The sequence below is a fragment of the Notothenia rossii genome, assembly GCF_949606895.1.
Source record: "Notothenia rossii genome assembly, chromosome: 3".
In the NCBI taxonomy this organism is placed as follows: Eukaryota; Metazoa; Chordata; class Actinopteri; order Perciformes; family Nototheniidae; genus Notothenia; species Notothenia rossii.
Window position 1 is genome coordinate 71,901,480 of NC_136901.1, and position 20,696 is coordinate 71,922,175.

The following is a 20,696-nucleotide window of genomic DNA, read 5'->3' on the forward strand; positions in this document are numbered from 1 at the left end:
CCCAAATGTGTTTTTGAGAACCCATTTGTCCAGCTTCCTAGAGAACACCTGAGCACACAACATGAGAGCCGAGGGCTTTATCTGTTAACACTAGCAATTTGAAGCGGCATTATCCTGCTCATTATGTGCCCGCTTATCAAACATATTAATTGGTTCGCAAAAGATATCAGTTTTAATGATTTTATAACAAGCTCAAGTAAATTAAGAGCATCTGGGGAAAAGGACTTTCACAGAATTAAAACCACTAACACACCAGAGGCTATCCAAAACGTTTTTTTATAATGTATCGTTTTTCACAATATTACTCTAAAAGCCACATTTGAATTGTTGTGCATAGGAAATGTGTCCTTTTACTAGTCATATTAAGGCAGGCACAGCTCTATTAACAATTTGATTGGATGACAGGCTTCAGGAATGTGCTGCAAGGACACCAGCACAGAGACACTGAAGCAGAGCGATATAAAAAGTGAAATGTTTGCTGAAAGCCACAGGCGTCATAAGACCCAAGCACAAGGCACAGCTTGAAACAGAAAACTAGATTGTTCCAAAAAAAACTAGATTATTGCTACATTAGCGGGTCGAACTCCCATGAAATCCCTACAGGCCTATAAATGCAACAAGTAGCAAGTGAAGTTTTAACCTTTTAAATGTATTCTAAGAAAAAGGAACAGATGGGTACAATATTCTTTAAGTTAGTATCTTTAGACACGGAGATCAACTGGACGGTATTCTAATTAAGTTTGATGGTTTACCAGATCATTTTGGGTTAATTTTAAATGTTATGCTGTCAGGAGAGATGGCTCACTTTCCAAAGGATCAATGGTAACCTCTATTGCCTGCCTGACCTGCCTCCAGTCACACAAGGTGATGTAGAATAGAGATCAAAGTATAGGGAAAGCATGCTTTTGAACCAATCAATGCTTTAGAAAAATGTCATAATACCCTCAGGACTTATATTGATGAAGGCTCTACATTCACATTAAAGTGACAAGAAGCCTAGAGCAGTGTGCATTGTAAAATACAGCATGAGTATCACTTTGCTTTCCATGATCATTCATCAGCGTTGTAATAAATGTCAGGTGAACAGGCCCACTCGTCCTATAAAACATGCTTCAAACAAATAGCAGACACTTGACCACAGCAGGTCATAATTGTACTTACGTTTTCATATTTTTCTCCACAGTGATTGGTTTACTGAAGATAGATTATACACACTGTGACCTACTGTACTGATTGTCAGTAATAAAGAGGAGAAAGAAAATGTGGGTTATTTTCATGGAGAAGCCACCTTTGGATCCTGAAACCTTTGAAAGTTCTATTAGCCCGACGCTGTGATTCTGACATCTCTGTCTTGATTTTCATATCTTGCTTTGAGGATGTAACTAAACCTTTTGGAGAGGGTAACAATCCCATGCAGCATTAACATATTGAATTATTGATCCTCCTGTGAAGGATATTGTTGTTCCAGCAGCCGGAGAAACAACATAATTCAGCTGGGTGAAAGATGAGCACATTAAAACAGACAGTATTTAAAATGTATAGCGTCACCGATGAAGAAATAGAGAGTAACTGCACATCAGGTAAATGTGTGTGTTTTCCTTTGGAGGACAAGGAAAAAGATGGTCCCCTTTAGATAACTTTAAATTCCTTTACAGCTGAAAAAATTATTTATTGATACATATTCATGGTCATCGGGATATCAGTTAAGACCTCTTGTTCTGCTGGCCTGTCTTGTTTATTTATCTTTACCCCTTCCTGCTTGACATTTCCCCTTATCTTGACTGTACAGTATTTGACAGACCTGAGCTTTGCTTTTTCTCCTTACTGTTGTCTTCTTTTTTTAACTCTTCTGTGCCTCTTGTATTCTGTGCTTTTATATTTCCCGACTAGTGTTGCCACGATATATATCACAAATTTCATTTTTATGTTCCTATTTTTATGAGACAACTGCAAGATTTGCCATGTACTGTAGGTAACTCTATACTCAATTACATTTTTATCGTTCATAAATGGCCATTGACTGTAATTAACAAGCTTATCAATTCTAATGAATCCTTAATAAATGTGCAATTCTTCTAGAGCAGACAACACTAATTTCCTGGCAGTTTATCTTAGTTTTTTAGAGTGAAAATACGTCAAAATAAGAGCAGTTTTAAATCAACCAACCTAGAGACTAAATCATTTTCAAATATATTCATAATCCCACCCTGAAAAGTGTTCTGTGCAGTCAGCGCCATCTGTTTCATTCAACACATGAGGGCAAATCAATTTGAACTTCATGTAGAGCTCATTTGGAAAAGTATAATTTAGACACCATCCACCATTTGTTTTAAGCCCGCTTTTTGACATTGTTATCCTCACACTTACTTATAAGGTGTAAATATTATTCTCCAGCATGCTTTTGAACTAACCCATTGCCTCAGGCACAACATTCCTCTTCTTGCCACTGAGCTGACACTCTCCTTGAGAGAAAAGTTGTCCTTGTGAGTATGAATGACTCGCCTGCACCCACCTGTAAAACCTCAAAACAACCAACGTGTTGTTTCTGTGCACTACAAGATTAAGAGCTCATTTAGATACTCATGCAATGTTCTCCTGTGTTTCTTTATTGTATTTGTGTTATTAGTCTGTCTTGCTAATTCAAGTAAAAGTTTGGTTTTGGTCTGAGCCTCTAAATAACAAGATTTTTTACGGCTGCATCGCATTCTGGCCTGGAGGAGCTTTCCTATCACTGTCTTTGCCTCCCTTAAGATTTGTTCTACCTGTAAGAGTGTTGAATTGCATTTGAAAAAACTCAGCTACGGCCTTGATACATTGCACTTCAGTTGTGAAACTTGTTAACCCTGGAGGATGTACTGTACCCCGAAATACTACATTTCAGCTATCACCAAGTTTAACATAAAAGGGGTATGAGTGATTCTGTAATGTGGCTGTAATTGTTGCTTCAAATGACCTCTATTTAGACTTGAACTTGTCCCTTTTATTGCATATGTTTATATATAGAGGACTTTTGAAGACACATAATGTTGGCCAAAGTCTGGCACAACTTTAATAAACAGATAAACACATAGAGGGCAAAACAAACATAATATCAGAGACAAAAGGACGATGGAGGAACGACGCAGAAAGACAAAGCACTGATGATGTAGTATTGATCTTAATTGGATTTAAAGGCCAAGGATAAGAGATGGGTTTTCAACAAAGATCAAAAAGTGTCAACGGGGAGAGCCGACTGATGTGGATTGATAAACTGTTCCATAGGAATACCGCCCAATACTGTGGGTTTAAAATAACGCAGAGTCAAAGAGATGGCTTTCTTTCCACAGCATTACACTAGACACATATCTAAGTCACAAATATTTCAGATTGTTAACATAAAAATAAATCCATTAAGGAGGGTCAGCTTATAGGACACTTCTCAGAAAAATAATGTTTATTATGGGGGTGTGGCTGAACTGTTACAAAGCCTGATGAATGGCACTCAGCATCTGTTGTAGACACACACAGGCAACCACACTATATTAATGTATATGACATTTCAGTTGAGTGAATAGGCTTTTATAAGCTTGAATATAATTTGATCAAATGTATGAAATCCCTGATTATCCCTCACAAAATACTGTAATTAATTTAAATTTAAATATATTTTCTCTCACCTCCGTTTTAAGTCTTCTTCAAAGAAGAGTTGATTGTTTAAAGTTTTCAGCCCTTGTTTTTCTTGCATTTCTTTATTGGCTCACAATTACTACTGTGGAAATTAAATAAAGGTTTGGAAGTATAGCTTTAACAGCCTTGAGGTAATTTATTGAGTGAGAATTGCAGGATCAAGCGCATCCCTGCAAAAAAAACCTATTTAGTTTAGCTTCTCTAACCTATTCAGCGTTTAAGGAACTTTTGCATCACCTCTTCATTCATTAGTTTTCTCCAAACTCATAAAAGACCAATTGTGTGCTCTTAAGATGTTTTTGTAGCATATCTTAAGTAGAATTGAAGGTTGATTTAGAGTTACATTTTCTAAAACGCAAATGTAAAAATGGACGCAGCTGCACTAGAAGGAAGCATGCCTTTTAATAGTGTGTGAGAAACAGTGAAGAAGGGCCCTCACATGAAAAAGCCTTTTTTGATGACCTGTCAAAGACGGCAGCTCATAGTTTGGAGGCATAAATCCTCTGCTCCTTTTCATGTATCATGCGTTTGCCCTTGGTTACCTTAGTAACTCTCCTCTCCATCTCCAATCGGCGCTCCCGAATGCTCAGCCGAGAACGCGCCGCGCGCTCACGCGAAGCTCGTGTTGAGCCGGAGAGTCCAGGCAAAAGCATCAAAACGCACCAGGACTAGAAGGAGAGCTTTCCGCTAAAAAAAACCAAAACAACACGGGATAAATGCAGTGAAATAAGACTGGAGTGAGGATATTGAAAGACGGTCCCGCTTAACAGGAAGGTCATTCCCTGAAAAAGCTAAGCAGTGCGCAGACTGTACGGATATTTGGAGTATACCCGACTGCAAGTGAAGAAGACCCCGAAGCTGTGGAACATTGTTCCGGCTTTTTATTTTCAGAAAAGCAAGGCATGGGGGGATCCACATCTCGACAAGTCAGGTGAGTCATTTTATGATACTACTTGATGAGCATTTGGGGGTAAAAACCTGAAGGCTGCGTGCGTAGTGAGAGAGTTAGATGCAGGGGCACCGGGATACTTGGATTAAAATTATACCAGTTTTGTTTTTAATTATTACTTAAATATGATAACAGGTATTTTTGTTTTAAGCTACATCGACGAAGCGCAGTACACCGGCACAAGGCACGTACACTTCCAAAACGCATTTGGATTTTTGTGACTTGAACGGACTAAACCGAGGCTCATTAGAGGCAGAAATGTGGGTGCAGGGTAACTGTGTGTCTTTTACCCACTCTGCCATACGTAAGATGTGCAAACACCGCGCTGCACACGTTAATGCAGGGAGTAAAACACATGCGATAATTGATCAGAGCACTTGTTACTTGGGCATGAAGATATCTTGTGTGCGTGATGGAGCAGTGACGCGCAGCCAGGCTCTCTCTCCTTCCCTCTCCCTTTTAACGCAAATGAAATAGCCCGGTGGCTTGCTTTAGGCAAATTAAAATGTAAGCTCTAAAGTTGAGGGGGAATCAAACGAAGAAGTACTGAATCAAATCGCCCAGGATGACATCAGATCTAAAGATGTTTGTTTGTATAACGCGAGTGCGATCTGGCACTAATTTGCAGCAGGCTACCTCCATCTGTTGTGGTGATGGAGCAGAATGGTCCGCCACAAGCGTACCTGGGGGTCCCGATTTTCCTATTATTATTTTTTAAGTTTAGCTAATAGGTTGTATATTTAGTATTTGTCTAGCAGCTATAATGATAGTGCACACTTCTTTCTAATTTAGAGTGACAAAAAGAGTGTACATATGATCTTTTATTAATTATGTGCATATTTCCATGCCTACTGATCACTGTAATTATTTCTGAGGCTGCAGCATAAATGTAGGCCCTCTTCATCATTGATCTTGAGTTGTGTTATGTCTGCTACATTCTAGTGAGTATCCTTACTTTGCCATCTTTATAATCCCCATGACAGCTGTAAAAAACACATGCACACACTGCTTGTGTAAAAACGGAGTATACATTTAAAGCACTATGATGATCCTGCAGGCCCCATGTGCCTTCTTCAAATCTTAGAATTTCTGACACATGGGAAGTGTTGTTATAGTCAATAGAAGAGAGAAAAATTAACTGAGAGTTGAATCCCAAAAGTTTTAAAGAGGGAGTGAAAATGTCAAGCAAGAGTTGTCATGGTGATTGGTTAAGTACGCTATGTGTCCCTGCGTTTGGGAAATGATCCAGTTTTTTTATTTGGCATGCACACCACACTATTGATGAAAGAAGCTCTTAATGGGCGATAATAACTCAGATTCATTGAATTCACATTTTGTTGTTGCACGCATTTAAGAACCACCCTATGAAATTTGATTAGCACCCTTTGGAATTTGATTTGCAAGCAAATTGTGTTCATTTATATTGTATGTGTGCCTTCAGTATCATGTGAAGGATTATGCATGCTGCTGCTGCTGCTGCTGTGGCTGCTGCTTGTGAATTCTCTCTCTGGCCTTTCAGAGTTTGTATTCCAGTCCAGCAAAGTGCTATTCTTCAAGTGCCCTGCTGTTTTATTATCCATTCCTTATATTCTTTGCTTAAACAAAATCTGGGTTTGTGCTTTCGACAATCATGGCTGCTAAAAACCGAGCTTTGTGTTTCAGCTGTTGGAGTATAATTACCGAGCTGCTTGTGAATGTGTTCATTAGCTGGACATTTTGGACCTAGGTCCACAGAGAGGTGGTCAACACGTGATCACTGACAAGCCCAAACACTCAAACACACAACATTTCAAAGTGCAGCACGATTCTATTGTTTATCCTGTGAGTCTCAGAACTGCTCAAGAAAAGCTCCATGAGACTCCCTGTCTGCTGCAAAGGTCAGCGAGGCTTCGTTCTGACCTAAAGTGAATACACCTGAGTACACCTTGGCCTGACTTAACCTTGATGAGCCGCTCATTGGCCCAAGAGGCCTCTTGTTCTTAGCCTTGAGTTTCTTTCCCCGCATTTTCTCGTTATTGCTCTCACACCCAGACGCTTGGATGGAAGGTGTGCTAGCGCTTGTGCGTGTTGGAGCGTGTGTGTGCAAGCGTGTGTGTGCAAGTGTGTGCAAGCGTGTGTGTGTGTGTGTGTGTGTGTGTGTGTGTGTGTGTGTGTGTGTGTGTGTGTGTGTGTGTGTGTGTGTGTGTGTGTGTGTGTGTGTGTGTGTGAGCGTGTGTGCTCCTGTGTGTATATGCAGAGGTGTGTTGTTGCACATATGAGAAAGACTGAGGAAGGTTATTTGTGTTTTCTAATATTCTTCATTGTGTTTGACGTGTTGTCTTGGAGCAGCAGGAGCAGGAGTTGAATAATTTCCCAAATGGATACCTTCTGACCTTCTGAAAATATGTCCTATCGCTGCCTATCCCACACCGCAAGAAAAGCCTGTCATTGTTCTAGCACTGTTTTCCCTACTTGGCAATGTCATACACACACAAAAAAGACAGTTGTGGAATATTTGGATTTAATGCATATAGGTTTAGTCTACATTACCAAGCAAACGAGATTCAGAATTGCATGGCCTTGCATCCACCCCCCCCCCCCCCCCCCCCCCCCCCTCCCCCGTTACGTTTTGTTTAGTTGTTTGTTGTTACATGTTTTGATGTACGGTTTGTTATCTGGAGCAATGTCTGTTAAAAAAAAAAGAAAAGAGAATTGCATGGCCTTGATGGCGGATGGTCTTAAGACACACTATAAAAATGTCATATAAAACAAACACATACAGAGCCTTTCATCTATCTTTTTTTCTCTTTGTGCAAGAGTATAAGCACTTCAATCATAAATGATTAAATGAATAAATGACATAAATGAGTACTTCTGTTTTCTTATTCGGCTAAACAATGGCTCTAAAAACGGTCAGGGGTTAAAGCAAAAAAGTAATTCAAACCAAAGTCAAATTGTATCATGGTGTGGCAACTAAGCTTTCTCAGAATCTGGCTATCCACAGCAATGCGGTGACTAATGAAGGAGGATAAACTTGTCTCTTCATATTTGCTCAGGAGGATGAGCTTTCATCGTCATTAAATCACACGTTTTGTCACGAAATTACCGAAAAACACCCTGATCGTTTTCTTAAAGTATTACTTGAAACCAGCGACATTCACTCGATACACTTGTGTCATATTCGTTTTAATAATGAATAAGACAAATTTGTTAAATCTGTGAAAAGATGAAGGAGTCTTTGTTTGACTAACAAAATGTTTTTGGCCTGAGGCACAAAGATACGCCTCAAGTCTACTGCACATAACATATTTAACAGAGATTTTACATTGTTCATGCCCCAACAACATCTCCCCTGACTAACAGGTTTCCCTGCCAAAGACCAATGTCTGCTTAGTCAACAGGATTCTTTTGGACATCACCATTCTAACTACAAAGCAGATGTCACACAGTATGTCTCCACTCACTGTCTGCCAGAAGTTATCTATTCATTATTTATTTATTAATCATAAAATTCACACTCCATAATCACAGACAGCGCACAGAGCCTGCTGAGTAAAAATCATGGACCTAATCGATTAAGCGGCAGAAGTGAGGAGCTATTTTCTATTGTTTTCCTTTTGTTAAAGGAGACTTTTAAAAAATGGAGAGAGGCAGGGAGAGGAGGGGGCGGGAGGCTGCGATGATAGGGGGAGCGGCTCTCGGATGCAAATCTGTACTTTAAACTTACATAAGCTTAGCTTGGGATGAAGCTCAGTTCATTTCATTCATGTGGAACATGCGAACAACATGAATGACCTTTCTTAACTCTAGTGTACAGGATTCAACCCTGTGAAGCAGTGCATGCAAGTTTGTTTGCATCCCATTGATTTTACTTTGTCACATTTTCTTCCAGACTTGGACTATGATTTGCACAGTCTACTTGCACATGTGACATGACATGACACAACAAATAACTCTCAAATGTGTGTATAGATTTCTGAAGCCCCACACTTTTTGTCCTCTAAAAGTCCACATCTGCAGCTTGCCAGCTCATTTGAATTTTAAATGATCTGTCAAAGAGAATTTAAGGCAAGTCTGAGAGGAACAAAGAAGCAGTCACTCTGTCCTTACTGTACTTTGTGGCTGACAGGGTGAAACCCTGCCTGTTTGTTTTTAAAAAGTCTACCTTAATCCATATGAATCAAATTGCATTTTATTCCTCTTAATCCACCCTGAGATTAGACAGACAAGTGACAGGGAATCAACATTTTTAAATCCCTGGGATGAATGTTACTGTCCAGGTAAAGTTGATGTGGCAGAGTGTGCCCCCCCTGTCAACTCCCTGGTTTCTTATCCAATGAAGTAATCACTAAGCCCCTTTCTCTCCTCAATTTTCTTAACATAAGTGAGTACTGTGTGGGTCTGGCAGGACACAGAAGCAAGGGCCCGTCTAATTCATGGGGTAAATTAGTGAAGATAAGGCCTGAGTCAGTACCTCCAGCTTCCCATAGATCCCCCTGGGGCCGGCTCTTAAGGAGCTTAGTAAAAGCCTGTCGTATGAAGACATGACATGGAGCTGGCTAAATGGGCTACGTTGGAGTGTCTTCCATCAACCTAATATTCATATATGGGTCACTGTCGTTCAAGCTTTAATCCCATTCAATGTATTCATTCTTGGTTATTAATTCAGAGTTTTAGGAAAATAAGGCACTATGTATAAGAAAGGTAAAATAGGCTGTATTAGTGAGGCTCAAATGCATATGCGCACCAAACTGGCAGAACACTTAGGCCCACTCATAAGACTGTGTTGTGTAACAGTCTGTGCCACCAAATCAATAATGAATGCTGGTTTAACCGTAGTAAAAGAACAAGTAAGAACTCCTCCAGAGTCACTGGGTCACATACACTGGGGAAACAATTAGAGGCTTCCTCGCGCATCGCACAGCTTGGTTTTTTCTTTCTTTTTTAAGCATTTTCAGCAGCATGCATTTCCCTTAAATGTTCTCTAGGGTCCAGCAGCATGGCAGTATGGCTGCTGAAGAATTACAGTCACTGGTCTGTCGGAGAGTCTTTCCCAGCCTGAGCTACAGAAAAAAAAGCAGTGTCAGGTCCCTGTGATGTATGTGGGGCCACATGAAGTGGAAAGCATGGTGACTGATAGGACACCAGTCTTGCGGGTGTGTGTGAGTGTGTGCGTGTGTGTGTGTGTGTGTGTGTGTGTGTGTGTGTGTGTGTGTGTGTGTGTGTGTGTGTGTGTGTGTGTGTGTGTGTGTGTACCTCATAATGCTGACAGATTACAGATTTAAATATTTTAAATCTCACAGAGCACATGCTGCTGGTGATGAAGAGAGTGGAAATGACTGCAGTAATGCAAGAGATTAATAGAGATCTTTCCTCACTCTCCCACACACATATACACACACACGCACACACACACACACACACACACACACACACACACACACACACACACACACACACACACACACACACACACACACACACACACACACACACACACACACACACACACACACACACACACACACACACACACACACACACACACACACACACACACACACACACACACTCATTGTATTGGAGACTTGTGATTTAGATACTAAATGTAGCCAAATCAGTGCTGACATTGACTCCAGCGTCTGTGTCATGCTGCTTTATCTTTCTCAAGGCAAGTTGTAAATATTGTAAAGGCCTTTATTTTTATCCCTTTTTAAAAATATGTCTTAAGGCAGACTCTCCGCTGCTCTTTTCACCTGTATTTGGGACAGTACACGGAGAAGGCATTAGCCACAGATGTTCAAAGATATGGCTGACTGAGATTACTGTTTTAACTTTTATATTTTTAGATCACTATTTTGACTACTCAGGCTCATAGAGACCGAATTCAAATGTATTTTGTATAATGCATGTAAAGCATTGTATTACAGTAATACCTTTGATTGGTCTCTCTTTGGACTATGTTGTTTTTGTACTCGGGGCTGTAACCAGACTTTTAGATAAACTGAGGCATGAGTCCAAATGATCGCACTGCAACCCCTGCCTCCTTAGAAACGATTGACTGGCGCCCTAAAAAAGTGAATAATGATTTTCACCTGCATTTTCTTCTTTCATTTGATTGTTTGTAAACTGTAGCTTTAACACCTTCTCCCCAAAGGCAGAGATACAACTCTGCCGGAAAAATATTACTAAATCCCTTGGTTTGAGCTTTTGGTTCAATCCATTTTTAGAATAAACTCGATGCAAGAGTACACTTAAAAAGCAGTAGATTGTAAACTCAGGTTTCTTATGATCTGAGGAGTAAAATCCCAACTTCCCCAAAATAATAGTGAAAACATGTCCTCTGTGTCTTCAGTGGTAGCTACACAATCTTTACTGCTGCTCACATTTATTCAAACACTCCACATACATGCAAATCAGGTTGACTGGAGACTCTGAACTGCCTGCAGGTTTGAATGTGAGCGTGAGTGGATGTCTTTGTGTGTTAGCCCTTTGATGGATATCCACTGTGTCCTGCTGTACTCGAAGTCTCCAGTAACCTCAATAGGGATATGTGAGTAACAATGTCTTGAAATAGTAAGCAAGCACATCTAATCAGAGTCCCAGAATAGTATCATGTTTTACAGTGTGGGAGCTTTTTATTGTTCCTTTATGACATTGTAAACCTTCCTCCTAAATAGGATAGTACCTGCTTTGGGATCACTTTATTTTGGTGCTTACATGTAGACCTGCACCTGACTGCGGTCTATTTATATCTCTTGCCAGCTTGGCAATGCTTCCTGGTAGCCTTTGAGGACAGAGAAATTCCTCCATCAAACTCAGGGTCCATCTGTGCCCACATTCCTCCCAAAAGGAGCCATCCTCCATAATTATAGCGTTCTTCCATCACTCTGTGTAAGAACAGGCTCCAGGAAATTGACTTGATATTAATCTGAAAAAAATTACCAAGAAAGGAAATTAGAAGGGGGAGTTTTCTCTGACATTGATTGGGTTTTAAAGGAAAGATGCACACATTGCATGGCTCTTGGAGCATAAATAGATATTTTAGTGTATTGATCATTTTTAAAATGCATAGTATATGTCAAGCTCTAAAATTCATGCTGAATGGAGTTTATTTGACCTAATATGTTCTCTTTGACTTGCTGCAGCTCATTACATTGATACCGATCCAGATTCACCTGAAAATCTGGGTCACTACAGAAATAGCTTTGTGGCTCACTCTCCCAAGATGGCAGCTCTGATGAATTTGTGGCTGTAGGTCACTGGGACAATGGTTTGAGTGAAAAAGTGAGGATAAGGGCAGGAGCTTGCTATTTCATTCCTGCCTTTAGTCTAGAAAAAAGTTTTCTTTTGGAGGAGTTTGTTTATGGGGGCCTAAAGGGATCCTTCAGGTGCTTTCTGATCCTATAAGAAGCACAGATTTGTTTGCGCTTTAAAATCTTTAATCACATATTATCTGTAGAACACATAACTATGTGGGATGCAATCCAAACAATGATTATTAATATACTGTATATTCTTCATGGACTACAGGTACTGTGTGTCATATTAAATACAACTTACAGTATTTATTTTTGGTATCCTGTGAAGTGACTCTTCACCCTAGAGACCCTAGAGTTGTAGTTCTTCTCATACGTCCTTTTCAGCCTGCAACCAATATGAATTTTAGCTGGGTTTAAGTGCAGGTGTTGAATGACATAATAGTGGTGGGCAGTTCAGTCCTGAAGCTGAGGAGTGAAATTACACTGTTGGATAGAAATGGTTCTCTGAGAGCAGCAGGAATGGAGCAGGGATCAGAGTGGATAAGAGCAAGGACAGAAGGAAGAGTTGAGATTGAAAGGAAACAAGAGGAAAATGGTAAGGTTGGACAAAGGTAAGCCTGGATAAGTCTTTGACAAGTGAGCTCTGGATTCGAGAAAGCCAGTCAAGTTTGTTTTATTCATGCTGTGGACAACTACCGCTTTACCATCCATTTTTTTTACAGCGATGCACAAACAACAACCAGAATACCAATGCTATCAAATTGTATTTTGTGCTCCCTCTTTTATGTGAAGATTTCTGATTGCGGCAGATCTCCCTGCCAAGCTGAAAATTATTTAATGATTCAAGGTTTTCTGACTCCCCAGAATTTACTGGCATTCTCATCTCTTATTCTCTTTAATCACATCCACTTTGAATCCAAACCTGCTTCACACACATTTAAAATTCTCCAAAAGCCCTTCTGTAACTCCAAAGCAAACTATTTGGTAGCTTGGCACCCAGTAATGTGTTAACTAATGGGCTGTTGTATGAAGTTATTTGCTATTTCTGCTAAAGAATAACAATTCACTAAACAGAATATTGAATTCACATTATTGTAGACTCTCCTTGATTTGTATGACCAAGATATCTCCCAAGTCTATTTCTGTAATAAATTATTGAAAGGAAGAGGCATTGTGTATTTCACCGAGCAAAAGGCATCCGAACTGCAAAATATATTTCAGCAAGACTGCCAAGCTGCTGCGCTTTATTTTACTTGATTTTGCTATTGAAGAAATAGCTAAAGGAAAGTCATTACCCAGCGTACACACACTTGCAAGCTGCACCCGAAGACTCCTCAGGGTTGATTCTAATGATACCCATGTGATTTATCCAGCAGATCCACGATCAGTGTGTGAAAAGAAATACAGAACTGACCTAATAAGCCATATCTGTGCCTTTGTATCCCACTGCTTTTAGAAAGAAGAGGAATCAGGGAACGTTATCACAAAAGACGTCGAAAATGTGACATATTTCCTCGGGGATGATTGTGCTTTGTGTCTCGGTGGCCCACTTTACTCCATATTGATGCTTTGCTCCTCAGCTGCATCACATGGAAAGTTATTTTTTAGTCGATCAATTAGCAAAGGTTTAGAACACACGACGTGACGGCATAATGTCCTCTATTGAGGAAATGTTTACTCTTTGCGTTTAATTGTTTAGCACAGTGAGAAAAGACTTGTCGTATTGGGTTGTATGAAGATCCTCAGTTCCCCTTTTAATCTGAGAGTTGCACCCTGTACCCATGCAAAAACACAACGCTGCTAAAGATAAAAAGCGACCAAAACAGTAGAGCATGTATACAGTGTTGAATAGAGGATATTTATGTAATCTTGTGGCACCAGGGCTGAGTCAAACCCGACTCTGAGCCGCTGTTGCAGAGAGAGGCCCAAGGACAGTAGCAAATGTACTAAATCCCTGGTAGACACAGAAAGTTAAGACACGCAGTGCTGCAATAAAACAAAGCCCAACCCATTTATCTGAGCATCCCACACAACCTCTGGCCCAGATTTACAGCCCCAGGCATCCAGAGCCACCAAATCTTCTGGCAGCCACTGCAACAGATATTGATAGGAAGAGCGGGAATCCCACCAAGGAATTCTGAGCTGAAGGCCTGAAGGGGTGAACTTCCCAAAACATGAGCTCTCCCTTAATGGTTCAGAAACAAACTATAACATGATATTAAATGTTATGTACTATAATCACATTGTAAATTGGGATACAATGTCCTATTGATTTTTGCTCCTTCTCTGAACTTGTCTATTAAGTATCTTGCACTATGTGGCATTAAGAGTTTATGGATTGTTTGACAAAGCCCGGTCTTTGATGAGCATGTCTACCCCCCGGAGACGGAACACAGCCGCTATTCTATCAAGAGCAAAATGCCTTTTTGGAAACAAATAAAAATCAGGCCTTTTCTCATCATTAGATCTAAAGCACTTAATCCTGCACAAAGACAGCACTCCTCTTCCACTAAAAACATTTGCTTTGTTTCTATCACATATGGATTTCCTTCTTGGAGTAAGTCTGCATACCAAGTTGCTAATGCTAACTTGTGGAGTCAGAGTGCAATCTTCACCATTATGACCTTCTTAATAAGGTCAACCCAAGGGTGTGTTAACCGTATACAGATGCCTTTTAAATAATTCAAAAGTAGAAGTGTAGCGCTGAGATAGAAAAAGGAATGTGTCTTAACAAATGCTTTTCCTCCTGAAAACTTAAAGCATTGCAATTTGCCACTGTCATACGGCCGGCTTTGCATAAAAATCCGGATTTCATTCGAGTAAAAAATGTTCCTGATTTATATTTTTTCACTGGCAACTCATAAAACATGAAAATGTACAATACAAATCACCCACACACATAAACTCAGAATGAGACACACCTACACAGGCCAGTATTTATGCCAGCCAGGCTTTCTGTTCACTACAGAGATGAATATTGGTAAGGGCTCATGTGCTGCTCTGGCTCTGAGGGCTTTGCTTTTAGTGGCTATTAAAATAGCAGGGAGGCCTTGTAGTCACATGAAATTTTACAGCAGTTGTGTTTGCTCCTCGCAGAACCTCCAAGGCTCTTCAGCTAGCGAACAACAATGGCCTTGTTGTTCCTTCTCATCTGCGTTCATGCCTGGTAAAAGGAACATAAACTCTCTCCCCTCTGCAAGCCCGGTAGTAGCACTTGTATCTGCACAGTTCAGGCACAGAGGAATAGTTTTTCAAAGTGTCACCGTTTAGGGCATGGTTTGGATGTCAGCAGCCAACTGAATAAATAATGCGCCCTCAAGTTGCATTTGATGTAGCAGGATCCAATCTGATATGACTTATCACTCAAGGTAGCTAACATCCAAATGTTAGAGGAAAACCCCTTTTTCCCCTCAGGTTGCTAATGTAACATGGAACAGGCAGGATGTTTATAGCTGTTCTACCAACAAAGACATTAGGGGGAATGTTGAAAAAAAGTAGATGAGAGAAGTTGTTTCATAAGAGCAAAATTGATTCAGAAATCGTTCTTCATGTGAAAGTCTGCTTGCAAGCAGGGAGTTTGAGTACATATACAATATCTACAGTATGTGTTGTGATTGCAGGCGCATTTACTTCAAAGTAGGCAGAGTAAAGGAAGTGAGATACAGTAGTAGCTCACAGTGTGTGCTGTGTGCAGTTTTTGAGGAAGTACAGACAACCCGAGGCCGAATTTGCCTGCAGTGTTTGGACATGGCCTACTTCTAAGCATTCAGTCATTAATGTGGTATTCTCTGTTTAAAATACACCAATTGGATTTTAATTCATTCCCAGAGTTCTGTGTTCAGAGGGTCTTTTCATCCCAATACATTCAGTGCTGAAATTCAACACAATGTATATACATTATGCTGTTGATAAAATATAATGGATCTTTAGAAGTGTTGACATCCTGTCCGTGGTGCCTTGCTAAATGACCTTGAGTACCCTCAGCTTCATAGGGTGTGTGTGTTCGATACCGTAGTGGCCTACTCTTGTCTCACGGACTTTGTAGTGCCTGTGTGTGTTTGAATCATTTCCTGCAGGAGACACTCTAAGTGCAGCGTCTAGGACTCAGGCGTCAGCAGTAATATCAGGGCAACCTCTCCTCTCTCCTCTCCTCTCCTCTGTGTGCAATGGCATGGGGGATAGTGAAGCATTAGAACTCATGAATTATAGCCATATTGTTAGCTCAATGTCACGGGACATAGTCGTGTTTCTGGTACCACCATGGCATCCGTCAAACACTAAAAAAGGAGGAATTAGGGATTATGAAATGTGTATTAAGTGCATCATTGTGCACACTGTTTTGGACTTTCTTGATAAATTGAGCCAATTTCACTGAATAATGCTGCACTGAATTACGATGCCACATTTGTCACAATCTGTTGTGAGCTTAAGGCTGCTCTCCTGTTTGATCTGTAGGCTGCCGTGCTATCACAGAGCCAGGTACGACGCTGTACTCTGTATCATAGTAAATGGATCTTTGCGTTTCCTAAAGACGGGCGGGGAAAAAAAGAGAAACCGGTGCAATAACAAAAGATGCATTACCTAATAGATTTGGCAGAAATACAGAGTTCAGGGCGGTCTGATAAAGCTGGGTTACAGTACTTTAATCAATCACTAAGAACACGAGCCAATTTAGGAAGAAGCTTGACATTCAAGATAGGCTTTCAGACAGGATTAGAAATAGTGAATGGAGAGTAGACATATCTGCCAGGGCAAACCCAAAGGACTGTTGTCAGGGTACATGTTCCCTCCTCCATGTGTGATATTGAGGCACGTCTCTGACTCACCCCCTCACACAACCACTCCCACCCCTTTTCATGTCTAAAAAGTCACATTCTGTCTTCCCGGTCTTGCCCCTCAGTTACACAAATGCAGATTTGGTAGCAAGACAGTGCTGGTCTCCTCTGTTGTTTACAGCCTTCTTCAAGAAAGGGCGCTGTCATTTAAAATGTCCCTCGGAGCTCATCACAGTCTGGAGAAGTCTTTGGCCTTTCTAATAATATCTAGAATATCAATGTGTAAATGCAGTGAGCAGTAAGACGGTGGCTCTTCTATGCAGACAAATGGGAGAGTCTCTGGAGGGAAAACAGCTGCTTTCTTTGCCTCGAGGACATGGTTCTGATGGTTTCTTTCTTTTTTTAACCAAGCTACACCAATGAAGCCTTTTCATTTGCTCTGCAACACATTCAAATAACTGGACACCATAAACATGTAAAGATAAATGTGAATTTATCCTTAAATGGAATTAATGAATCTATTTTCAAAAGCTTTCAGATTCCCTGAAAGGAAAACCTAGCATTTAGCTTCAGCCCTATAGCCTGGGATCAATGGGGGGAAAGCCAGGGGCTGTGATGCAGCTGGATAAAGGGGAGGTTCAACTGCGGTGATTGATATCACCTCACTAATCCCTCCACATCTCCTCTAAATCCACCTGGCTGTAGCTCGGAACGAGCCTGTAATGTGATGAATTAACATGTCAATGGTCCAAACCACATCAACATCTCCGATTGTCATATTTTTTTTTATGTGGATTATTAATTCTTGAAATGAAAGCAGTCAGGATTATATTTTTTCTTAGATTTATAAATCTGTCTTCAGGCTTTCCTGATGCTGTGAAGTACTATACAGCTCGTGTTCAAGATCAGATGGCATTTCACAGCAAACCTTTATCTGAAATGTCAAATATTGTATGCCATATAGTCTTTCTGGATATTAAAGAGCTATTCACCTCTTATTAATAGCTGATAGAGGCCATGTGGCGCGGCATGTGTTCGTTTGGTCTTTGTTTACGCTGAAGATGAAGGTCACCCTCTCATTAGTGCAGCAGCATCTTTTTTGATGTTGTGATATACATAGTAATCAAGCGTGGCTCACATCACTGTTTACTGTTGACCTTTAGTTAAAAGCACATCACTGTCGAGTCGATTCCAAACTTAATTATGCTCCCATAAAACTCCAGGCATCATGTACAGTGGACAGACCCCATTTAATCTGCTGTCATTAGGCTACAGTAACCCTGTGCTCCCTCTCTAAATAGGGCCAACACCATAATGCTCATGAGCCCATTATGCCTGTTTCATATAAGAAAATATATGCTGATGGTCTTGCTGTGTCAAGCTCACTTGTGTACAACTGGGCTTTTAGCTACAGTATGTATTCAGAAATCCTGCTTGTCACACAACAGTACACTTTGGCACCTCTCACTTCTCTGCAACTAGACATTTGCATGTCAATAGCATCAGTCTACCACTGTGCTTTTGGCTTTTGTGAACACTCTGAAAAGAAGCCATGTATTTGGAGGTCTTTGAAAAGAAACATCGGAATAATGTGTTAGGCGTTGCCGACTTCATTAACATGTTATTTTCTCCAAATTCATCACGTCTCATTTGATCATCCATCACGATTAATGACTCTAGGGCGTACAATTCAGGACAGTTTGAAAAGCACATGCACCATTTAAAGCATATGCCTCAAGGGAAATGGGCAGCTACAAACTGCTCTCTATGATGCAACACTCAGTGATACTTATAAATCAGATCGGATTAATGAATTCTCTAAGACTAGAAGTCTAACACCATGTTTTACCTGAATGTGGAATGACTCTGGGTTTGCACATTACAGTAACTGCTGCAAATGCTAACGCACCTAATGCATTATTAGCTCATTAATTTTACAGGCAGCATCTGGGTCATGTCTCCGCTCGGTAAATGTATTATTCTTTGGAGCCCTTTCACACCTACTGATAAAGCTGATATTTCAATTTTCCCTAAGAACTGCAGCCTAGTTACCTTAAATTAAAGCTGTTATTTTGCTCATGAGGCCATGAACAGATTTATTTTCTCAACATATTAACAGTACATAATACACACACACAAATGTCCAAGGCTTTTACATTTCACAGTGAAGAGCTAACAGCTCTTTATTGTAAAAAAAAAATATATATATATTTTTTTTTTTACATTATTCTGGACAAGTTGATCTGAATATTTAATCATTGTCTGCAGAAACATAATTCAAAATGCAGTGGATGAAAGTGGTGAATTACATGCACTCAGTGCAGGGCTTCACTGCTTTTGAAATGGTGCATAGCTAAGTGTTGTCCTCAGGATGATCAGTTCTTCAAAGGACTGGCTTTGTATGGTTTATGAGGATACTTCTGTTTGTGTGTTAGCTTATGTGATGGGGTGTTGGTGGATGGGCAGCATATTAAAACCGCGATACTGAATCTTCTCTATCTTAAACAGGAAATATCCACCAAATTGTAGAAATTACTACTTTGTAAATTACACACATCCAGTTTTAGATGTATATTGTATGCTGCAATGACGATGTCAATCACGTTATCATTAAAACCATTCCTCAGGCCTGGGGGAACTCTTTTATTCTGTGAAAATAATTGCTCTGCATTGGGCTTTACTCTTAGTTGCATATCTGCATTTGATACAAGCTCTACAAATGATTATTCAGGCCAAGGACGACTATATGGTCTCCTTAACCCAGAGTAGAAAGGTCAATACTAGCCATAGGAGCTGATCCATCTAAGATTTTATAATGCCGTGCCAGTGAACTTAGAGCCCTGATTGTGAGAGATCAACTCCCTGTTGTAATTACCAGCCAGACCTCAATTAACTCACAGTTCAACTCTATATGTTTGTCAAGTGTAGAAAAAAGAGAGAAATGTTTCCCCCACTCCCATCCCTGTCAATTATTTGGTATGGCTTGTATCAATGTTCAATGTGCTGCATAGTGTTAAATAAATTACTTTAAAAAAGACATGCTTTAAGCATTCAATATAGAGATCAAATTGGAAATAGGGATTCATCCAAAATTCATACTCTCATTAATTTCAAACACCAATCAATATTAATGTTAAGTGAGTTCTCTTCTCACCTAGTAACTCCTATCAACTGGCGGTAAAGTCCATGGAAAGCAACATTTTGTTACTCCTGCTGTAACATTACAGCAGGAGTAATACACAGCAAATCGCATTTGAAGTGATTGTCATAAACTTTGATTTGCTTTATATACGTAGAGCCATGCCAGCGCTGTTCAGGATCCTTGCACTTGCCTGGATCTTTATTAGGGATGCATCCCAGAAGGCTAAAAATCCATCCTCCTTTCAACTGTAAGCCAGAAATTGATGTTAGTGCTGCCATGTTATACGTGCTGTCCTCACAGTGAAGGAGATGAGAGCAGCAGCCTGAAATATCTGCTGAATTCTCCTTGGTATGCTCAAGTGTATCCTCTCTAGGAATTCAATCACTTTTCACATGTTCTCACCAAGTCCAATCAGATGTGTAGTCACTTCCGTAGATGTGTGTTGATATGACCAACTACACTCAGAAAGGTATCTGCGTTAGTAATGCAAACATTGAATATCTGATTCACTGACATTTTGTGATAATATTCCTGATGAAAATACCCAGTCATGATGCTGAAATGAAACACATTGAAGCAAAATCTAGTACACTCTTCTTCTCTTTGACTCTGAGCAATACTCATGTGAAATTGGTGTTGAAGATGATAAGACTAAGAGTCTACAGCCATTTACAGTAGGTAGCTTTCTGTGGCTGTACTTACACAGCGATGCTTTGAGCTGAATGCTGAACAATCCACATGCTTACAATGCAATAATGCTGCACTGTTCAACATACTAACATTAACTGAAGCACTTAAAACTAAGTACAGCTGAGGCTTATGGGAAGGTCAGTTGGATATAATTCCATATCAACCCATCCCTGACATTTTACTTGGATATTTTACCGACCAAACCAGTGCTGAGTTCAATAAAATGCAACAAT

General features: G+C 40.1%; 1 protein-coding gene across 2 annotated transcripts in view; it reads left to right on the plus strand.

Annotated features, from left to right (window-relative positions):
- Nucleotides 1-4,274: 4,274 nt before the first annotated feature.
- Nucleotides 4,275-20,696, plus strand: part of nlgn3a (neuroligin 3a) — a 121,840-nt gene continuing 105,418 nt past the window's right edge. The window contains exon 1 of one of the 2 annotated variants that reach the window (XM_079669042.1): nucleotides 4,275-4,597. The gene's annotated coding sequence lies outside the window, so the exon portion shown is untranslated. The remainder of the gene's footprint in view (nucleotides 4,598-20,696) is intronic. The other variant, XM_079669043.1, reaches the window with a different exon arrangement.